This window comes from Phyllobates terribilis, unplaced genomic scaffold (genome assembly GCF_046119375.1).
Source record: "Phyllobates terribilis strain yellow unplaced genomic scaffold, ASM4611937v1 Scaffold_2817__1_contigs__length_104771, whole genome shotgun sequence".
Classification (NCBI taxonomy): Eukaryota; Metazoa; Chordata; class Amphibia; order Anura; family Dendrobatidae; genus Phyllobates; species Phyllobates terribilis.
The window spans coordinates 1-13,428 of NW_027365571.1; the positions used below are offsets into that span (position 1 = coordinate 1).

Here is a 13,428-nt window from a genome sequence, read left to right on the forward strand (position 1 = left end):
AAAGAAGTCAGTGTTCCAGCAGAAGGAGACAACGTTTCAGAAAAGGCATTGTAGCAAACCAAAAAAGAAATTTTAAGCGCAGCAGAGTAACCAGCGCACATACCTGTTAGCTCAGGTGAGTTTAAAAGGCTGCTGTTGATAACAAGGGCATTTGCTAAATAGATGGTGTGTGTGCAACAATATACTGAAAGGTCAATTATATTGTGCAGCTTATCTCACCACCTGTAGTTATTTAGGTGAAAGCTCCAAAATGCTTGCCTAATATGTCTGTTTATCCAAAAGGAAGTAAAAAGGGAGAGCTAGAAAGATAGCATTGCATCACATTACATGGCAATGCAATGCACAGTTGCTGAAGTTGAACCAAAATGAGCTTGTAATCTGGCTTCTGCAACTTTGAACATGAAAAATCCAATGAGGAGAAGAAAAGCAAAGCCAAAGAGTCCATCCCAAAATCCGACAAACAAGCAAAATGAACAAAAAACATTGAATTCAATTCTTTCTGATTTTAGAAACTGCATTAAAGAAGGGGTGCACCGGTCCTGGAGATACTGCAATACCAGGTCAATGCGTGGAGTGGACAGAGCAAGCTCTTTTTCCATCTCCCTGTTCTAAAAATCCATTTAATATATGGTCCCCAGATAGGGGACGTATCAGATATTAAACTGATAAGAACAGATACTACACTTGATCTTAGCCAAAAGGCCGAGAAGCGATAACCAGAATTGGTTTCAAACTACGGAGCCACCCAAGGATCCTGAAAAGTCCATTTGTGGAGATGAGCTCCTGGACTCCCGTTAAGAAGACATGTTGTCAACCTCTAGATCCCTTACATGCCTGCACTTTTCGGCTTGCTGCTGCTGCAATCCACGCGTTTTAGATCTGCATAACTCCACCTCTTTAAACACAGCACCTTCACCCCCTGCTGTTCCCACCCGCCTCAACACCGTTGGAAGGGAGGAGAACCAATTAAGGCGGGGGGTGGGGTGGAACGAGCAGCTGTCTACCCTTAGCAGGAGGGCTCCTGATTACATACCTCTCCTGCTGCTGCTGCTGCTGGCTGTCCAGCAGCAGACTGAAGGTGGCTGCTGCTGTGCACAGGTATATAAAGGCTCAGAGCCTATTATGACACGCGCAGCCAGCGTTCCATTGCCACATTCCATCTACTGCAGGCAGGATACCTGGCTGGCTGAATGTCGCTGAGAAGCTCACAGAGACCGCCATAAGCAACAGTTTAACAGAATGCCACAGACTAATCAACCAAACTTTTTGGGTTGGGTTCTCTTTTATAGTCTGCAGGCATTAAATGAAAGAAGTCAGTGTTCCAGCAGAAGGAGACAACGTTTCAGAAAAGGCATTGTAGCAAACCAAAAAAGAAATTTTAAGCGCAGCAGAGTAACCAGCGCACATACCTGTTAGCTCAGGTGAGTTTAAAAGGCTGCTGTTGATAACAAGGGCATTTGCTAAATAGATGGTGTGTGTGCAACAATATACTGAAAGGTCAATTATATTGTGCAGCTTATCTCACCACCTGTAGTTATTTAGGTGAAAGCTCCAAAATGCTTGCCTAATATGTCTGTTTATCCAAAAGGAAGTAAAAAGGGAGAGCTAGAAAGATAGCATTGCATCACATTACATGGCAATGCAATGCACAGTTGCTGAAGTTGAACCAAAATGAGCTTGTAATCTGGCTTCTGCAACTTTGAACATGAAAAATCCAATGAGGAGAAGAAAAGCAAAGCCAAAGAGTCCATCCCAAAATCCGACAAACAAGCAAAATGAACAAAAAACATTGAATTCAATTCTTTCTGATTTTAGAAACTGCATTAAAGAAGGGGTGCACCGGTCCTGGCGATACTGCAATACCAGGTCAATGCGTGGAGTGGACAGAGCAAGCTCTTTTTCCATCTCCCTGTTCTAAAAATCCATTTAATATATGGTCCCCAGATAGGGGACGTATCAGATATTAAACTGATAAGAACAGATACTACACTTGATCTTAGCCAAAAGGCCGAGAAGCGATAACCAGAATTGGTTTCAAACTACGGAGCCACCCAAGGATCCTGAAAAGTCCATTTGTGGAGATGAGCTCCTGGACTCCCGTTAAGAAGACATGTTGTCAACCTCTTGATCCCTTACATGCCTGCACTTTTCGGCTTGCTGCTGCTGCAATCCACGCGTTTTAGATCTGCATAACTCCACCTCTTTAAACACAGCACCTTCACCCCCTGCTGTTCCCACCCGCCTCAACACCGTTGGAAGGGAGGAGAACCAATTAAGGCGGGGGGTGGGGTGGAACGAGCAGCTGTCTACCCTTAGCAGGAGGGCTCCTGATTACATACCTCTCCTGCTGCTGCTGCTGCTGGCTGTCCAGCAGCAGACTGAAGGTGGCTGCTGCTGTGCACAGGTATATAAAGGCTCAGAGCCTATTATGACACGCGCAGCCAGCGTTCCATTGCCACATTCCATCTACTGCAGGCAGGATACCTGGCTGGCTGAATGTCGCTGAGAAGCTCACAGAGACCGCCATAAGCAACAGTTTAACAGAATGCCACAGACTAATCAACCAAACTTTTTGGGTTGGGTTCTCTTTTATAGTCTGCAGGCATTAAATGAAAGAAGTCAGTGTTCCAGCAGAAGGAGACAACGTTTCAGAAAAGGCATTGTAGCAAACCAAAAAAGAAATTTTAAGCGCAGCAGAGTAACCAGCGCACATACCTGTTAGCTCAGGTGAGTTTAAAAGGCTGCTGTTGATAACAAGGGCATTTGCTAAATAGATGGTGTGTGTGCAACAATATACTGAAAGGTCAATTATATTGTGCAGCTTATCTCACCACCTGTAGTTATTTAGGTGAAAGCTCCAAAATGCTTGCCTAATATGTCTGTTTATCCAAAAGGAAGTAAAAAGGGAGAGCTAGAAAGATAGCATTGCATCACATTACATGGCAATGCAATGCACAGTTGCTGAAGTTGAACCAAAATGAGCTTGTAATCTGGCTTCTGCAACTTTGAACATGAAAAATCCAATGAGGAGAAGAAAAGCAAAGCCAAAGAGTCCATCCCAAAATCCGACAAACAAGCAAAATGAACAAAAAACATTGAATTCAATTCTTTCTGATTTTAGAAACTGCATTAAAGAAGGGGTGCACCGGTCCTGGAGATACTGCAATACCAGGTCAATGCGTGGAGTGGACAGAGCAAGCTCTTTTTCCATCTCCCTGTTCTAAAAATCCATTTAATATATGGTCCCCAGATAGGGGACGTATCAGATATTAAACTGATAAGAACAGATACTACACTTGATCTTAGCCAAAAGGCCGAGAAGCGATAACCAGAATTGGTTTCAAACTACGGAGCCACCCAAGGATCCTGAAAAGTCCATTTGTGGAGATGAGCTCCTGGACTCCCGTTAAGAAGACATGTTGTCAACCTCTAGATCCCTTACATGCCTGCACTTTTCGGCTTGCTGCTGCTGCAATCCACGCGTTTTAGATCTGCATAACTCCACCTCTTTAAACACAGCACCTTCACCCCCTGCTGTTCCCACCCGCCTCAACACCGTTGGAAGGGAGGAGAACCAATTAAGGCGGGGGGTGGGGTGGAACGAGCAGCTGTCTACCCTTAGCAGGAGGGCTCCTGATTACATACCTCTCCTGCTGCTGCTGCTGCTGGCTGTCCAGCAGCAGACTGAAGGTGGCTGCTGCTGTGCACAGGTATATAAAGGCTCAGAGCCTATTATGACACGCGCAGCCAGCGTTCCATTGCCACATTCCATCTACTGCAGGCAGGATACCTGGCTGGCTGAATGTCGCTGAGAAGCTCACAGAGACCGCCATAAGCAACAGTTTAACAGAATGCCACAGACTAATCAACCAAACTTTTTGGGTTGGGTTCTCTTTTATAGTCTGCAGGCATTAAATGAAAGAAGTCAGTGTTCCAGCAGAAGGAGACAACGTTTCAGAAAAGGCATTGTAGCAAACCAAAAAAGAAATTTTAAGCGCAGCAGAGTAACCAGCGCACATACCTGTTAGCTCAGGTGAGTTTAAAAGGCTGCTGTTGATAACAAGGGCATTTGCTAAATAGATGGTGTGTGTGCAACAATATACTGAAAGGTCAATTATATTGTGCAGCTTATCTCACCACCTGTAGTTATTTAGGTGAAAGCTCCAAAATGCTTGCCTAATATGTCTGTTTATCCAAAAGGAAGTAAAAAGGGAGAGCTAGAAAGATAGCATTGCATCACATTACATGGCAATGCAATGCACAGTTGCTGAAGTTGAACCAAAATGAGCTTGTAATCTGGCTTCTGCAACTTTGAACATGAAAAATCCAATGAGGAGAAGAAAAGCAAAGCCAAAGAGTCCATCCCAAAATCCGACAAACAAGCAAAATGAACAAAAAACATTGAATTCAATTCTTTCTGATTTTAGAAACTGCATTAAAGAAGGGGTGCACCGGTCCTGGCGATACTGCAATACCAGGTCAATGCGTGGAGTGGACAGAGCAAGCTCTTTTTCCATCTCCCTGTTCTAAAAATCCATTTAATATATGGTCCCCAGATAGGGGACGTATCAGATATTAAACTGATAAGAACAGATACTACACTTGATCTTAGCCAAAAGGCCGAGAAGCGATAACCAGAATTGGTTTCAAACTACGGAGCCACCCAAGGATCCTGAAAAGTCCATTTGTGGAGATGAGCTCCTGGACTCCCGTTAAGAAGACATGTTGTCAACCTCTTGATCCCTTACATGCCTGCACTTTTCGGCTTGCTGCTGCTGCAATCCACGCGTTTTAGATCTGCATAACTCCACCTCTTTAAACACAGCACCTTCACCCCCTGCTGTTCCCACCCGCCTCAACACCGTTGGAAGGGAGGAGAACCAATTAAGGCGGGGGGTGGGGTGGAACGAGCAGCTGTCTACCCTTAGCAGGAGGGCTCCTGATTACATACCTCTCCTGCTGCTGCTGCTGCTGGCTGTCCAGCAGCAGACTGAAGGTGGCTGCTGCTGTGCACAGGTATATAAAGGCTCAGAGCCTATTATGACACGCGCAGCCAGCGTTCCATTGCCACATTCCATCTACTGCAGGCAGGATACCTGGCTGGCTGAATGTCGCTGAGAAGCTCACAGAGACCGCCATAAGCAACAGTTTAACAGAATGCCACAGACTAATCAACCAAACTTTTTGGGTTGGGTTCTCTTTTATAGTCTGCAGGCATTAAATGAAAGAAGTCAGTGTTCCAGCAGAAGGAGACAACGTTTCAGAAAAGGCATTGTAGCAAACCAAAAAAGAAATTTTAAGCGCAGCAGAGTAACCAGCGCACATACCTGTTAGCTCAGGTGAGTTTAAAAGGCTGCTGTTGATAACAAGGGCATTTGCTAAATAGATGGTGTGTGTGCAACAATATACTGAAAGGTCAATTATATTGTGCAGCTTATCTCACCACCTGTAGTTATTTAGGTGAAAGCTCCAAAATGCTTGCCTAATATGTCTGTTTATCCAAAAGGAAGTAAAAAGGGAGAGCTAGAAAGATAGCATTGCATCACATTACATGGCAATGCAATGCACAGTTGCTGAAGTTGAACCAAAATGAGCTTGTAATCTGGCTTCTGCAACTTTGAACATGAAAAATCCAATGAGGAGAAGAAAAGCAAAGCCAAAGAGTCCATCCCAAAATCCGACAAACAAGCAAAATGAACAAAAAACATTGAATTCAATTCTTTCTGATTTTAGAAACTGCATTAAAGAAGGGGTGCACCGGTCCTGGAGATACTGCAATACCAGGTCAATGCGTGGAGTGGACAGAGCAAGCTCTTTTTCCATCTCCCTGTTCTAAAAATCCATTTAATATATGGTCCCCAGATAGGGGACGCATCAGATATTAAACTGATAAGAACAGATACTACACTTGATCTTAGCCAAAAGGCCGAGAAGCGATAACCAGAATTGGTTTCAAACTACGGAGCCACCCAAGGATCCTGAAAAGTCCATTTGTGGAGATGAGCTCCTGGACTCCCGTTAAGAAGACATGTTGTCAACCTCTAGATCCCTTACATGCCTGCACTTTTCGGCTTGCTGCTGCTGCAATCCACGCGTTTTAGATCTGCATAACTCCACCTCTTTAAACACAGCACCTTCACCCCCTGCTGTTCCCACCCGCCTCAACACCGTTGGAAGGGAGGAGAACCAATTAAGGCGGGGGGTGGGGTGGAACGAGCAGCTGTCTACCCTTAGCAGGAGGGCTCCTGATTACATACCTCTCCTGCTGCTGCTGCTGCTGGCTGTCCAGCAGCAGACTGAAGGTGGCTGCTGCTGTGCACAGGTATATAAAGGCTCAGAGCCTATTATGACACGCGCAGCCAGCGTTCCATTGCCACATTCCATCTACTGCAGGCAGGATACCTGGCTGGCTGAATGTCGCTGAGAAGCTCACAGAGACCGCCATAAGCAACAGTTTAACAGAATGCCACAGACTAATCAACCAAACTTTTTGGGTTGGGTTCTCTTTTATAGTCTGCAGGCATTAAATGAAAGAAGTCAGTGTTCCAGCAGAAGGAGACAACGTTTCAGAAAAGGCATTGTAGCAAACCAAAAAAGAAATTTTAAGCGCAGCAGAGTAACCAGCGCACATACCTGTTAGCTCAGGTGAGTTTAAAAGGCTGCTGTTGATAACAAGGGCATTTGCTAAATAGATGGTGTGTGTGCAACAATATACTGAAAGGTCAATTATATTGTGCATCTTATCTCACCACCTGTAGTTATTTAGGTGAAAGCTCCAAAATGCTTGCCTAATATGTCTGTTTATCCAAAAGGAAGTAAAAAGGGAGAGCTAGAAAGATAGCATTGCATCACATTACATGGCAATGCAATGCACAGTTGCTGAAGTTGAACCAAAATGAGCTTGTAATCTGGCTTCTGCAACTTTGAACATGAAAAATCCAATGAGGAGAAGAAAAGCAAAGCCAAAGAGTCCATCCCAAAATCCGACAAACAAGCAAAATGAACAAAAAACATTGAATTCAATTCTTTCTGATTTTAGAAACTGCATTAAAGAAGGGGTGCACCGGTCCTGGCGATACTGCAATACCAGGTCAATGCGTGGAGTGGACAGAGCAAGCTCTTTTTCCATCTCCCTGTTCTAAAAATCCATTTAATATATGGTCCCCAGATAGGGGACGTATCAGATATTAAACTGATAAGAACAGATACTACACTTGATCTTAGCCAAAAGGCCGAGAAGCGATAACCAGAATTGGTTTCAAACTACGGAGCCACCCAAGGATCCTGAAAAGTCCATTTGTGGAGATGAGCTCCTGGACTCCCGTTAAGAAGACATGTTGTCAACCTCTTGATCCCTTACATGCCTGCACTTTTCGGCTTGCTGCTGCTGCAATCCACGCGTTTTAGATCTGCATAACTCCACCTCTTTAAACACAGCACCTTCACCCCCTGCTGTTCCCACCCGCCTCAACACCGTTGGAAGGGAGGAGAACCAATTAAGGCGGGGGGTGGGGTGGAACGAGCAGCTGTCTACCCTTAGCAGGAGGGCTCCTGATTACATACCTCTCCTGCTGCTGCTGCTGCTGGCTGTCCAGCAGCAGACTGAAGGTGGCTGCTGCTGTGCACAGGTATATAAAGGCTCAGAGCCTATTATGACACGCGCAGCCAGCGTTCCATTGCCACATTCCATCTACTGCAGGCAGGATACCTGGCTGGCTGAATGTCGCTGAGAAGCTCACAGAGACCGCCATAAGCAACAGTTTAACAGAATGCCACAGACTAATCAACCAAACTTTTTGGGTTGGGTTCTCTTTTATAGTCTGCAGGCATTAAATGAAAGAAGTCAGTGTTCCAGCAGAAGGAGACAACGTTTCAGAAAAGGCATTGTAGCAAACCAAAAAAGAAATTTTAAGCGCAGCAGAGTAACCAGCGCACATACCTGTTAGCTCAGGTGAGTTTAAAAGGCTGCTGTTGATAACAAGGGCATTTGCTAAATAGATGGTGTGTGTGCAACAATATACTGAAAGGTCAATTATATTGTGCATCTTATCTCACCACCTGTAGTTATTTAGGTGAAAGCTCCAAAATGCTTGCCTAATATGTCTGTTTATCCAAAAGGAAGTAAAAAGGGAGAGCTAGAAAGATAGCATTGCATCACATTACATGGCAATGCAATGCACAGTTGCTGAAGTTGAACCAAAATGAGCTTGTAATCTGGCTTCTGCAACTTTGAACATGAAAAATCCAATGAGGAGAAGAAAAGCAAAGCCAAAGAGTCCATCCCAAAATCCGACAAACAAGCAAAATGAACAAAAAACATTGAATTCAATTCTTTCTGATTTTAGAAACTGCATTAAAGAAGGGGTGCACCGGTCCTGGCGATACTGCAATACCAGGTCAATGCGTGGAGTGGACAGAGCAAGCTCTTTTTCCATCTCCCTGTTCTAAAAATCCATTTAATATATGGTCCCCAGATAGGGGACGTATCAGATATTAAACTGATAAGAACAGATACTACACTTGATCTTAGCCAAAAGGCCGAGAAGCGATAACCAGAATTGGTTTCAAACTACGGAGCCACCCAAGGATCCTGAAAAGTCCATTTGTGGAGATGAGCTCCTGGACTCCCGTTAAGAAGACATGTTGTCAACCTCTTGATCCCTTACATGCCTGCACTTTTCGGCTTGCTGCTGCTGCAATCCACGCGTTTTAGATCTGCATAACTCCACCTCTTTAAACACAGCACCTTCACCCCCTGCTGTTCCCACCCGCCTCAACACCGTTGGAAGGGAGGAGAACCAATTAAGGCGGGGGGTGGGGTGGAACGAGCAGCTGTCTACCCTTAGCAGGAGGGCTCCTGATTACATACCTCTCCTGCTGCTGCTGCTGCTGGCTGTCCAGCAGCAGACTGAAGGTGGCTGCTGCTGTGCACAGGTATATAAAGGCTCAGAGCCTATTATGACACGCGCAGCCAGCGTTCCATTGCCACATTCCATCTACTGCAGGCAGGATACCTGGCTGGCTGAATGTCGCTGAGAAGCTCACAGAGACCGCCATAAGCAACAGTTTAACAGAATGCCACAGACTAATCAACCAAACTTTTTGGGTTGGGTTCTCTTTTATAGTCTGCAGGCATTAAATGAAAGAAGTCAGTGTTCCAGCAGAAGGAGACAACGTTTCAGAAAAGGCATTGTAGCAAACCAAAAAAGAAATTTTAAGCGCAGCAGAGTAACCAGCGCACATACCTGTTAGCTCAGGTGAGTTTAAAAGGCTGCTGTTGATAACAAGGGCATTTGCTAAATAGATGGTGTGTGTGCAACAATATACTGAAAGGTCAATTATATTGTGCAGCTTATCTCACCACCTGTAGTTATTTAGGTGAAAGCTCCAAAATGCTTGCCTAATATGTCTGTTTATCCAAAAGGAAGTAAAAAGGGAGAGCTAGAAAGATAGCATTGCATCACATTACATGGCAATGCAATGCACAGTTGCTGAAGTTGAACCAAAATGAGCTTGTAATCTGGCTTCTGCAACTTTGAACATGAAAAATCCAATGAGGAGAAGAAAAGCAAAGCCAAAGAGTCCATCCCAAAATCCGACAAACAAGCAAAATGAACAAAAAACATTGAATTCAATTCTTTCTGATTTTAGAAACTGCATTAAAGAAGGGGTGCACCGGTCCTGGAGATACTGCAATACCAGGTCAATGCGTGGAGTGGACAGAGCAAGCTCTTTTTCCATCTCCCTGTTCTAAAAATCCATTTAATATATGGTCCCCAGATAGGGGACGTATCAGATATTAAACTGATAAGAACAGATACTACACTTGATCTTAGCCAAAAGGCCGAGAAGCGATAACCAGAATTGGTTTCAAACTACGGAGCCACCCAAGGATCCTGAAAAGTCCATTTGTGGAGATGAGCTCCTGGACTCCCGTTAAGAAGACATGTTGTCAACCTCTAGATCCCTTACATGCCTGCACTTTTCGGCTTGCTGCTGCTGCAATCCACGCGTTTTAGATCTGCATAACTCCACCTCTTTAAACACAGCACCTTCACCCCCTGCTGTTCCCACCCGCCTCAACACCGTTGGAAGGGAGGAGAACCAATTAAGGCGGGGGGTGGGGTGGAACGAGCAGCTGTCTACCCTTAGCAGGAGGGCTCCTGATTACATACCTCTCCTGCTGCTGCTGCTGCTGGCTGTCCAGCAGCAGACTGAAGGTGGCTGCTGCTGTGCACAGGTATATAAAGGCTCAGAGCCTATTATGACACGCGCAGCCAGCGTTCCATTGCCACATTCCATCTACTGCAGGCAGGATACCTGGCTGGCTGAATGTCGCTGAGAAGCTCACAGAGACCGCCATAAGCAACAGTTTAACAGAATGCCACAGACTAATCAACCAAACTTTTTGGGTTGGGTTCTCTTTTATAGTCTGCAGGCATTAAATGAAAGAAGTCAGTGTTCCAGCAGAAGGAGACAACGTTTCAGAAAAGGCATTGTAGCAAACCAAAAAAGAAATTTTAAGCGCAGCAGAGTAACCAGCGCACATACCTGTTAGCTCAGGTGAGTTTAAAAGGCTGCTGTTGATAACAAGGGCATTTGCTAAATAGATGGTGTGTGTGCAACAATATACTGAAAGGTCAATTATATTGTGCAGCTTATCTCACCACCTGTAGTTATTTAGGTGAAAGCTCCAAAATGCTTGCCTAATATGTCTGTTTATCCAAAAGGAAGTAAAAAGGGAGAGCTAGAAAGATAGCATTGCATCACATTACATGGCAATGCAATGCACAGTTGCTGAAGTTGAACCAAAATGAGCTTGTAATCTGGCTTCTGCAACTTTGAACATGAAAAATCCAATGAGGAGAAGAAAAGCAAAGCCAAAGAGTCCATCCCAAAATCCGACAAACAAGCAAAATGAACAAAAAACATTGAATTCAATTCTTTCTGATTTTAGAAACTGCATTAAAGAAGGGGTGCACCGGTCCTGGAGATACTGCAATACCAGGTCAATGCGTGGAGTGGACAGAGCAAGCTCTTTTTCCATCTCCCTGTTCTAAAAATCCATTTAATATATGGTCCCCAGATAGGGGACGTATCAGATATTAAACTGATAAGAACAGATACTACACTTGATCTTAGCCAAAAGGCCGAGAAGCGATAACCAGAATTGGTTTCAAACTACGGAGCCACCCAAGGATCCTGAAAAGTCCATTTGTGGAGATGAGCTCCTGGACTCCCGTTAAGAAGACATGTTGTCAACCTCTAGATCCCTTACATGCCTGCACTTTTCGGCTTGCTGCTGCTGCAATCCACGCATTTTAGATCTGCATAACTCCACCTCTTTAAACACAGCACCTTCACCCCCTGCTGTTCCCACCCGCCTCAACACCGTTGGAAGGGAGGAGAACCAATTAAGGCGGGGGGTGGGGTGGAACGAGCAGCTGTCTACCCTTAGCAGGAGGGCTCCTGATTACATACCTCTCCTGCTGCTGCTGCTGCTGGCTGTCCAGCAGCAGACTGAAGGTGGCTGCTGCTGTGCACAGGTATATAAAGGCTCAGAGCCTATTATGACACGCGCAGCCAGCGTTCCATTGCCACATTCCATCTACTGCAGGCAGGATACCTGGCTGGCTGAATGTCGCTGAGAAGCTCACAGAGACCGCCATAAGCAACAGTTTAACAGAATGCCACAGACTAATCAACCAAACTTTTTGGGTTGGGTTCTCTTTTATAGTCTGCAGGCATTAAATGAAAGAAGTCAGTGTTCCAGCAGAAGGAGACAACGTTTCAGAAAAGGCATTGTAGCAAACCAAAAAAGAAATTTTAAGCGCAGCAGAGTAACCAGCGCACATACCTGTTAGCTCAGGTGAGTTTAAAAGGCTGCTGTTGATAACAAGGGCATTTGCTAAATAGATGGTGTGTGTGCAACAATATACTGAAAGGTCAATTATATTGTGCAGCTTATCTCACCACCTGTAGTTATTTAGGTGAAAGCTCCAAAATGCTTGCCTAATATGTCTGTTTATCCAAAAGGAAGTAAAAAGGAAGAGCTAGAAAGATAGCATTGCATCACATTACATGGCAATGCAATGCACAGTTGCTGAAGTTGAACCAAAATGAGCTTGTAATCTGGCTTCTGCAACTTTGAACATGAAAAATCCAATGAGGAGAAGAAAAGCAAAGCCAAAGAGTCCATCCCAAAATCCGACAAACAAGCAAAATGAACAAAAAACATTGAATTCAATTCTTTCTGATTTTAGAAACTGCATTAAAGAAGGGGTGCACCGGTCCTGGAAATACTGCAATACCAGGTCAATGCGTGGAGTGGACAGAGCAAGCTCTTTTTCCATCTCCCTGTTCTAAAAATCCATTTAATATATGGTCCCCAGATAGGGGACGTATCAGATATTAAACTGATAAGAACAGATACTACACTTGATCTTAGCCAAAAGGCCGAGAAGCGATAACCAGAATTGGTTTCAAACTACGGAGCCACCCAAGGATCCTGAAAAGTCCATTTGTGGAGATGAGCTCCTGGACTCCCGTTAAGAAGACATGTTGTCAACCTCTTGATCCCTTACATGCCTGCACTTTTCGGCTTGCTGCTGCTGCAATCCACGCGTTTTAGATCTGCATAACTCCACCTCTTTAAACACAGCACCTTCACCCCCTGCTGTTCCCACCCGCCTCAACACCGTTGGAAGGGAGGAGAACCAATTAAGGCGGGGGGTGGGGTGGAACGAGCAGCTGTCTACCCTTAGCAGGAGGGCTCCTGATTACATACCTCTCCTGCTGCTGCTGCTGCTGGCTGTCCAGCAGCAGACTGAAGGTGGCTGCTGCTGTGCACAGGTATATAAAGGCTCAGAGCCTATTATGACACGCGCAGCCAGCGTTCCATTGCCACATTCCATCTACTGCAGGCAGGATACCTGGCTGGCTGAATGTCGCTGAGAAGCTCACAGAGACCGCCATAAGCAACAGTTTAACAGAATGCCACAGACTAATCAACCAAACTTTTTGGGTTGGGTTCTCTTTTATAGTCTGCAGGCATTAAATGAAAGAAGTCAGTGTTCCAGCAGAAGGAGACAACGTTTCAGAAAAGGCATTGTAGCAAACCAAAAAAGAAATTTTAAGCGCAGCAGAGTAACCAGCGCACATACCTGTTAGCTCAGGTGAGTTTAAAAGGCTGCTGTTGATAACAAGGGCATTTGCTAAATAGATGGTGTGTGTGCAACAATATACTGAAAGGTCAATTATATTGTGCAGCTTATCTCACCACCTGTAGTTATTTAGGTGAAAGCTCCAAAATGCTTGCCTAATATGTCTGTTTATCCAAAAGGAAGTAAAAAGGGAGAGCTAGAAAGATAGCATTGCATCACATTACATGGCAATGCAATGCACAGTTGCTGAAGTTGAACCAAAATG

At 44.8% G+C, this 13,428-nt stretch overlaps 10 non-coding genes across 10 annotated transcripts; all 10 read right to left on the minus strand.

Moving 5' to 3' along the window:
- Positions 1-523: 523 nt before the first annotated feature.
- On the minus strand, positions 524-714 carry LOC141247155 (U2 spliceosomal RNA). The gene has a single exon (XR_012310646.1). It is a non-coding gene; the product is annotated as a U2 spliceosomal RNA (small nuclear RNA).
- A 1,115-nt stretch (positions 715-1,829) lies between these two features.
- On the minus strand, positions 1,830-2,020 carry LOC141247196 (U2 spliceosomal RNA). Its single transcript, XR_012310684.1, has one exon. It is a non-coding gene; the product is annotated as a U2 spliceosomal RNA (small nuclear RNA).
- A 1,115-nt stretch (positions 2,021-3,135) lies between these two features.
- On the minus strand, positions 3,136-3,326 carry LOC141247167 (U2 spliceosomal RNA). Its single transcript, XR_012310657.1, has one exon. It is a non-coding gene; the product is annotated as a U2 spliceosomal RNA (small nuclear RNA).
- Positions 3,327-4,441: 1,115 nt separating this feature from the next.
- On the minus strand, positions 4,442-4,632 carry LOC141247114 (U2 spliceosomal RNA). The gene has a single exon (XR_012310614.1). It is a non-coding gene; the product is annotated as a U2 spliceosomal RNA (small nuclear RNA).
- Positions 4,633-5,747: 1,115 nt separating this feature from the next.
- LOC141247132 (U2 spliceosomal RNA) lies at positions 5,748-5,938 on the minus strand. Its single transcript, XR_012310631.1, has one exon. It is a non-coding gene; the product is annotated as a U2 spliceosomal RNA (small nuclear RNA).
- A 1,115-nt stretch (positions 5,939-7,053) lies between these two features.
- LOC141247115 (U2 spliceosomal RNA) lies at positions 7,054-7,244 on the minus strand. Its single transcript, XR_012310615.1, has one exon. It is a non-coding gene; the product is annotated as a U2 spliceosomal RNA (small nuclear RNA).
- Positions 7,245-8,359: 1,115 nt separating this feature from the next.
- Positions 8,360-8,550, minus strand: LOC141247116 (U2 spliceosomal RNA). Its single transcript, XR_012310616.1, has one exon. It is a non-coding gene; the product is annotated as a U2 spliceosomal RNA (small nuclear RNA).
- A 1,115-nt stretch (positions 8,551-9,665) lies between these two features.
- LOC141247179 (U2 spliceosomal RNA) lies at positions 9,666-9,856 on the minus strand. The gene has a single exon (XR_012310668.1). It is a non-coding gene; the product is annotated as a U2 spliceosomal RNA (small nuclear RNA).
- Positions 9,857-10,971: 1,115 nt separating this feature from the next.
- On the minus strand, positions 10,972-11,162 carry LOC141247191 (U2 spliceosomal RNA). Its single transcript, XR_012310679.1, has one exon. It is a non-coding gene; the product is annotated as a U2 spliceosomal RNA (small nuclear RNA).
- A 1,115-nt stretch (positions 11,163-12,277) lies between these two features.
- Positions 12,278-12,468, minus strand: LOC141247193 (U2 spliceosomal RNA). Its single transcript, XR_012310681.1, has one exon. It is a non-coding gene; the product is annotated as a U2 spliceosomal RNA (small nuclear RNA).
- Positions 12,469-13,428: the final 960 nt, after the last annotated feature.